General features: G+C 41.7%; 1 non-coding gene across 1 annotated transcript; it reads right to left on the bottom strand.

The window, feature by feature from the left end:
* Nucleotides 1-1,388: 1,388 nt before the first annotated feature.
* On the bottom strand, nucleotides 1,389-1,491 carry LOC149811942 (small nucleolar RNA R71). Its single transcript, XR_016428633.1, has one exon. It is a non-coding gene; the product is annotated as a small nucleolar RNA R71 (small nucleolar RNA).
* Nucleotides 1,492-8,395: the final 6,904 nt, after the last annotated feature.

Raw genomic sequence — 8,395 nt, 5'->3', positions numbered from 1 at the left:
TTTAATTATTGTTTGATAAGTAGCATTTGTTTTATTATTTTCGTAAAACTAGAATTAGTTGTAGTTATGGTTTGCATTGTTACAATAGAATACTAACTCTGTATTTTTCTGCAATTTTAGGTTGAAAAGCATATTTGATTTCCAGGGTTATTGTCCAAGTGCGAAGATTCTTTAATTGGCGAAAAAACAGAAATACCCTTGGTGTGGAGCAGAAGATTTAATTGTTTTTCTTTTTCATTTTCATTTTAGTGATTAATTGTAGTTGTATTAACTTTATAATTGTAGATTGATATTTGTGATTAATAAATCAAATTTTCTAGACATATTGTGAGTAATTCCCGTTCCCTGAGGATTCAACCCGTACTTACCACTTTGTGGAAAGTCGATTTTTTATATTTTTGGTTGACGATTTTCCAAAGTTTTATTGAAAATAATTGTTTTAAAAAGATCATTTCAAAATATCAACCAAATTTTGGCGCCGTTGCCGTGGAATGGCGAATTAATTACTTTATTTCTTAGAGTTTGATTTATTAATTTGTTTTAGTTAGTAATTAGTTGTTTTATTTTTAGTTAGTAGGATTAGTAAGTGAATATAGGATTAACATAGTTAGTAAATATAGGATTCACGTTCTGTTCTTTCTAGGATTCACTTGAAATTCATTCTGCAAGGAGCGATTAGACAGGTGGGTTTTAAAAAAACTTAGTTTGTGATTTCCTGTATTTATCTTTTCAGTACTTTAGAGTAGTTTAATTTGTTATTTCATTTACTTAGTTAGATCATTCTGACATAATTAGTTTAGCATATTTGTTTAGTAGTTATCTATTTTGTGTTATTTACATTTTAGTACCTGTGTTAGTTTATTTTTTATTTTTAGATTTAGGTCGTTTGCTTACATCTGGTCTTAGTAGCAGTGTATGCAGGGGCGACGAGGTCTAGGAACCCCATTACACCCATTTGTTGACAACCCATAGAGAATTTTACATTCACATCGAAGTTTGGCAACAATGGCTGACATGGATCCTCCATCTCCACCCCCAGTTCATTCACGCCCTCTGCGGGAATACTTCATTCCCACAGATTATGTTCAGGCATCCTGCATTCGGAGACCCGATGTAGGAGCGCCGCATTATGAGATTAAGGCCAGCATTATTCAGATGCTTCCATCCTTTTATGGCCTTAGTCATGAGGATCCCTACCGACATTTAGATCAATTTCTCGAAATCTGTTCTACAGTTAAGATACAGAATTTCGATGATGATGCGTTGAGGTTGACTCGACAAAGCCAAGTATTGGCTAAAGTCCTTAGATTCTGTAGAAATAGAGTCATGGGATCAATTGCAACAGGAGTTTCTTCGGAAATATTTTCCCATTGGTCGTACGAACCAATATCGTAGAGCCATCACTAGCTTTTCAGAGCTAGATGGTGAGCGCTTTCATGAGACCTGGGAGAGAATGAAGGATCTCCTCAGGAAATGTCCCCATCATCAGGTGCCGAAATGGCAACTGGTGCAGAGCTTCTACGATGGATTGTCTGACAAGAATCGTCAGATGATCGACTCTTCATGTGGAGGGACATTCATGCTGAAGAGCGAGGACGAAGCCTGAAGGCTATTTGATACATTGGCCGAGAATTCTCTCCACCATGCTTCGAGCTCTCATTCAGATAGAGCCACACCCAGCATTCAGAAGAAAGCTGGTGTTCTTGAGATTGGTCCATCTACTGCACTACAGTGCAAGGTAGACATGATTGCTCAGAAGCTGGACCAACTTCTCTCAGGACCATCCACTACACAGCAGGTGTGTACTCTTTGTGCCAGTCCGGCACACGAGATCACTGAGTGCCCTTCGGCAGCTCAGTACCCTGAATTTGTTCAAGAACAAGTTCAGGCAGCTCAGGGTTACGTCAGACCCCCAAATAACCCATTTTCATTGACATATAATCCGGGTTGGCGTAACCATCCCAATTTTTCATGGAAGAATCCACAGTCTTCCACACAGATGCCTACACCCTCTCAGCCAGTTCGGCAGCCATCTTTTACTCAGTCATTTCAAAGACCAAACTATTCTCAGTCTTCTTCTTCTTCTGTCACTCCCCCGATTCAGCAGGAGTCTGCCCCGCAGACATCTTTTGATGAGAGACTTCTCCAGGCATTCCAAGAGGTGAAAACCTCTAATCAGAACACCTTCGAGAAGTGTAGCCAGATATTGAGCTCACATACGCAGTCCATTACGAAGTTAGAGTCGCAAATGGGACAATTAGCTGAGGCTATTAGTAGGTGACCCGAGGGTACATTGCCTAGTCAGGCTGTCATGAACCCGAAGGGTAAGGACCAAATAACTGGAGGCCTATTTCATACTGAGACACAGCAGCAGGCCAAATCGGTTATGGCCCTGAGGAGTGGACGTGAGTATCACGCCGAGAGGATAGAGGAGCCAGAGACCATTGTTTCACCTACGTCGGCTCAGCCATCATCCCCATCCCCATCATCATCTTCATCATCATCATTATCTTCATCCTCAGAGAAGAAGAAGGATAGGAGTGAGCCTTCTCACAAAGAGGAGGAGCCAGCAGAGTATATTCCCCCACCACCCTATCCCAAAGCATTAGAGTCTCCCGGATATAGAGGAAAGCAAGGTGCGAAGATCCAGGACATGCTTGACATCTTCAAGCATGTGCATATCAACCTACCTTTGCTCGATGCTATTCAGCAGGTGCCGGCATATGCCAAATTTCTGAAGGAACTATGTACGCAGAAGCGTAAATCTAGAGAGAGAGAGTTCCTAACAGGGTCCATCTGACTGAGCAGGTGAGTTCAGTACTTCAGCATCAGACACCACCAAAGCTCAAGGACCTTGGAGCCCCTATCATTGCGTGTACTATAGGGAACATCCGGATAGAACGCGCATTGCTCGATCTTGGAGCAAGCGTGAACATTCTGCCCGGATATTTCTTTGATTCTTTCGGGCTAGAAGAGATGAGATCGACTCCGATTATACTGCAGCTGGCAGATTGTTCCGTCAAGGTACCGAGAGGTGTCTTGGAGGACGTGCTAGTTAAGGTGGATGACTTTTATTTTCCAGTCGATTTCATTATTCTTGATATGGAAGGAGTAGACAGCCAGCACCAGACTCCGATCATTTTAGGCAGACCATTCTTGGCGACTGCCAATGCGTGCATCAATTGTAGAACCGGAGCCATGGATCTCTCGTTCGACAATCGGAAAGTCAAGCTGAATATTTTCAATGCCGCGATGGGTCCAGCAGGAGACATGGACTGCTTTCATGTAGACATTGCACATGAGTTAGTGGAGGAGCAGCCCGAGTTGTACACTACTGAGGATTCTTTAGATCTGTACCATATAGAGAAGAATAGTAGTGTAGATAGTGTAGATGTGTCTAGAGTGTCGTCAGAGAGACCACCTTGGGGAGCTGTCAGGGAGCCTCTTCCACCACTTGCGGAGACCCCCGCCAAGTCTTCGATCGAGTCACCTCCGAAACTCGAGTTGAAACCCTTACCGGATTCACTCAAGTATGCTTATCTCGGAGATGATGAGACTCTGCCTGTGATCATCTCGTCCTTGCTCACTGAGGAGCAGGAACAGAGACTGCTGACTATTCTTCGAGAGCACAAGGCAGCGATTGGCTGGGGAGTTGCTGATCTGAAGGGGATTGATCCTTCATTCTGCATGCATAGAATCCATTGTGATGAGGAAGTCAAGCCATTTAGGGATATGCAGAGAAGGCTAAATCCCAACATGAAGGAAGTGGTGAAGAAAGAGGTGGTGAAGTGGTTGGATGCCGGAATCATTTACCCTATTTCTGATAGCCAGTGGGTCAGTCCAATTCAAGTTGTGCCGAAGAAGTCAGGACTCACTGTGGTTGAGAACGAGAAGGGTGAGAGAATTCCGATGAGGACCACTACAGGATGGCGAGTCTGCATCGATTATAGGAAGCTGAATGTGGCAACTAGGAAAGATCATTTCCCATTGCCATTCATTGATCAGATCTTAGAGAGACTCGCTGGGCAGAGCTACTACTGCTTTCTAGATGAATATTCAGGATACAATCAGGTAGTTTTCCATCCTGACGACTAGGAGAAGACCACATTTACATGTCCTTATGGCACCTTCGCGTTTAGACGTATGCCGTTTGGGCTCTGTAATGCCCCGGCTACTTTTCAGAGGTGCATGCTTGCTATCTTCTCGGACATGATTGATGATGTGATGGAAGTTTTTATGGACGACTTTTCAGTGTATGGCTCTTCTTTTGAAGATTGCCTCCAAAAACTTACTCGAGTACTGAGTAGGTGTGCAGAGACAAATCTCGTCCTGAGTTGGGAAAAGAGCCATTTTATGGTCCAGGAGGGGATTGTGCTAGGACACATTGTGTCCAAGCGTGGTATTGAGGTTGACAGAGCGAAGGTGAAATCCATTTCCCGTTTGACTCCACCCACCTCTGTGAGGCAGATTCGATCATTTTTAGGCCATGCGGGTTTTTATAGGCGGTTCATAAAAGATTTCAGTAAAATCTCTCGACCGCTTTGCACTTTATTGGATAAAGACCAGCCCTTTGTTTTCGGTGAGGATTGTATGAAGGCCTTTGAGATTCTCAAAGAGGCCTTGATTACTGCACCTATTTTGAGACCTCCAGATTGGACTCTCCCATTTGAGATTATGTGCGATGCATCTGATTATGCTATGGGGGCTATTTTAGGACAACGCGTTGATAGGAAGCCCTATGTGATCTACTATGCGAGTAGAACTCTGTCTGATGCCCAGATGAATTATACTACGACAGAGAAGGAACTACTTGCGGTAGTTTTCGCATTGGATAAATTTAGGTCCTATTTACTCGGTTCGAAGGTGGTTGTCTATTCTGACCATTCTGCATTGAAATATTTGTTGAATAAGAAAGACACCAAACCGAGATTGATTCGTTGGGTTCTACTACTATAGGAGTTTGATCTCGAGATTCGAGATAAGAAGGGAAGCGAGAATGTAGTAGCAGACCATCTTTCTAGACTGATCGTGGAGACCACGCAGGATCAGAGGCCGATCAGTGATTCTTTCCCCGTCGAGCAGATCATGTCAGTCAGTACATCGCAGTTACCCTAGTTTGTAAATATTGTGAACTATCTGGTTTCGAGGCAGATACCTGAGCATTGGAACAAGAATGAGCGTGAGAGATTCCTATCTCAGGTGAGGCACTATTATTGGGATGAACCAGAGTTGTTCAAATACTGTGCAGACCAGATCATTAGGAGATGTGTTCCGGAGGAGGAGTACCAGTCCATTCTGAATTTTTCTCATTCATTAGCCTGTGGAGGGCATTTTAGTAGTAGGAAGACGGCTGCAAAGGTTTTGCAGTCAGGATTTTATTGGCCCACACTCCACAGGGATGCTCATGAGTTCTGTAGGCGATGCCTGCGATGCCAGCAGATTGAGAACATGTCCAAGAGAGACATGATGCCCTTGCTTCCGATTTTGATAGTCGAGATTTTTGATGTTTGGGGCATTGATTTCATGGGACCATTTCCGCCTTCATTCGGAAATTTATACATTCTGGTGGCGGTTGATTATGTGTCCAAGTGGGTCGAGGCTGTGGCAACCAAGACCAATGATCATAGAGTAGTGCTTAAGTTTATTAAGCACAACATTTTCAGTCGTTTTGGGGTGCCACGTGCGATGATTAGCGATGGTGGCAAGCATTTTAGGAATGTACAGATAGCTTCTCTTCTGAGAAGATATTCTGTAAATCATAGATTCACCACGCCGTATCATCCGCAGACTAGTGGACAGGTTGAAGTGTCCAATAGGGAGATTAAGCGAATTTTAGAAAAGACAGTTCACCCGGACCGCAAGGATTGGTCTCAGCGTTTAGATGATGCACTTTGGGCATATAGAACTGCATTCAAGACTCCCATTGGCATGTCCCCGTATCGCCTTGTATTCGGGAAAGCATGCCATCTTCCTGTCGAGCTAGAGCATAGAGCGTACTGGGCTATCAAGAAATTGAATTTTGACCTCACCCAGGCTGGCAAAGAGAGAGCACTGCAGCTCTCAGAATTAGAGGAACTCAGGAATGATGCATATAAGAATGCCAAATTATACAAAGCTCGCACAAAAGCATTTCATGATAAGCATATTGTCAGAAAAGTGTTTGAGCCAGATCAGAAAGTGTGGCTATACAATTCTCGTTTACATTTATTCCCAGGGAAGTTAAGATCGAGATGGACAGGTCCGTACATTGTGAAAGAAGTATTTCCCCATGGAGCAGTGACATTATTCGATCCTATGACCCAAGGTACATTCAAGGTAAATGGGCAAAGACTGAAGCCATTCATTTCAGATGCCTTGCAGGATGGTGAGTGTGAGATAGTGCATCTCACGAAGGCATGAGGATTCGACCAGAGGGATGTATCATATGTACATTAATTTATTTTTTATTTCAGTGTTTTTCTTTATTCAGTATTTCATTTCACATGTGCTAACTTGTGTTTTGATGTATGCAAGATGAATTTAACATTTAGTGTATCAATTACCAGGCATGGAAGAGCTTTCAAAGAATTCAAAGATCAGGTGAAAATCAACTTCAGAAGCTCAGAGCAAATCAGGTTGTATCTATCCTTTCTCCCATATTTTTGTTAGTGCCTTTTAGTGTGCATTTGCATTACATTTTTATTCATTTTGTATGCCACTAGGGACAGTGTCATTCAAGCATGGGGGGTGGTTTAGATGCATGCACACAAAAATTTCAAAATTTTTTGTGTGACTGGTAATCAAAGTAGGCATTTAAGAACAAGTTGTAGCATATATGATTGTTTTTGGCATAATCTAACAGTTTATAAATTTTTAAGCCCCATAATTTTTTTTTTTCTGAACTGAGTCAAATAGAGTATTGTTTATGAGATAATTCAAAGAAAAGATAGTATTTGATTGTTAGAAAATTTTGAATCACTTTAGTATAAGTATGCATAGTATGTTTTGTGAAAGAAATAAGCAATGGAAAGATGTGTTTGAAAAATGAGTTTAAAAGAATAGAGCTATGTTTAGTTGTTGATGTCTTCGGGAATCCTAGTAGTGGAACTCAGACACGAGATGAAGTGTTTGAGTATCTTAACGAAAAGGATAACGAAGGAGATCGTTTTCTTGTCTAAGTCGATATCTGTGGCCTTTGTAGTTCGAGTAAGTAGAATCTGAAGGGTGTTTTACACCTGGTGCCCCAAAGCCAGCTGGTTTGGGAGCCACCGGTTCGAAAGCTTGTTACATGGACTGCATAGAAAGCCTAAGAGATAGAGACATTGCACAGGACGAGAGGAAGACTATACGTAAACTATTAGAATAGAAGGTTTAGTGACTCGAGCAATTAAGTCCGAGGGATACTTTGTATCTAGTGCCCTAAGGTCGGCCAGCTTGGGAGTCACTGACTCAAAGCTCGCTACACGGGTCACGAAAACTGACTATTCGAAATAGTGCTCATATGAGAAGAATGCGCAAGAGATCAAAAGTTGAAAAAAAGAGTGAAAATGAAAGAAAAAGAATGTGCTGAATGAGAAAATTTTTATTGCTTAGGCATATATGTGTATTACTGTGCAGAAAATATACAAGTGAGAATAAATGAGTAAAACATAAGAATACTTGACTTTCAGAGAAAAATCATGAACTAGCTACAATATTAGAAAAGTGAAGGAAAAGAATTTTTACTGTGGCGGCATGAGATTTTTAAACTTGTTTTGAGAATGTCAATTACATGAAATATTTGTTCCAACTGCATTCTTAAGAGCCTCATATTTTTGAAAAATCATCCTCGCATCTCATTGATGTTTGTGGGTAGCATCTCTGCAAACCCTCACGAGACCTTACTCGTCCACTAGTGTAAGCTAGGGGTTTAAAGGGCTTGTTGCATATGCTAAATGCAACCGTGATTCCTACGAAAGTGAGTTAGTATTATGCATTCATGTTTAGCAATTTTTGACTCTGTGGCATATCATAATCAGGGTTTGTTAAGGGACTAACAAACATTCAAGCATGGGGGTATTTGATGATGCATGAAATGCACATCATGTAAACAAGTTTTTCATGCATTTTGTATCAAGTTTAAGGTTTTAAACCCATGTTTAGAGGCGTTTTGATAGTAAGGGGCTATGGTTCGAATTTCAGAAAAATCAGAGTTAAAACGAGAGAATTATGGCTATTTCAGTGTTTGGGCATGGATTTCGAGATGGATCAGATCCATATCCGACCCAATTAGGTTAATTGGACCTTGGATCAACTCTTAGAAAGCCCAAAACCCAACCCACACGCCTATCCATATCCATTTCAAAAAGTTTTTTCTGAAAACCCCCCAGAAAGTGGCGCCTAGCAAATTTTATTTTTTTAACCTTCTTTCTGAAAA

The sequence above is a fragment of the Nuphar pumila genome, chromosome 17, assembly GCF_984573655.1.
Source record: "Nuphar pumila chromosome 17, dmNupPumi1.hap1.1, whole genome shotgun sequence".
Lineage (NCBI taxonomy): Eukaryota > Viridiplantae > Streptophyta > Magnoliopsida > Nymphaeales > Nymphaeaceae > Nuphar > Nuphar pumila.
Note: the sequence above shows the minus strand (reverse complement) of the source record. Positions and strands in the feature narration are given on the sequence as shown.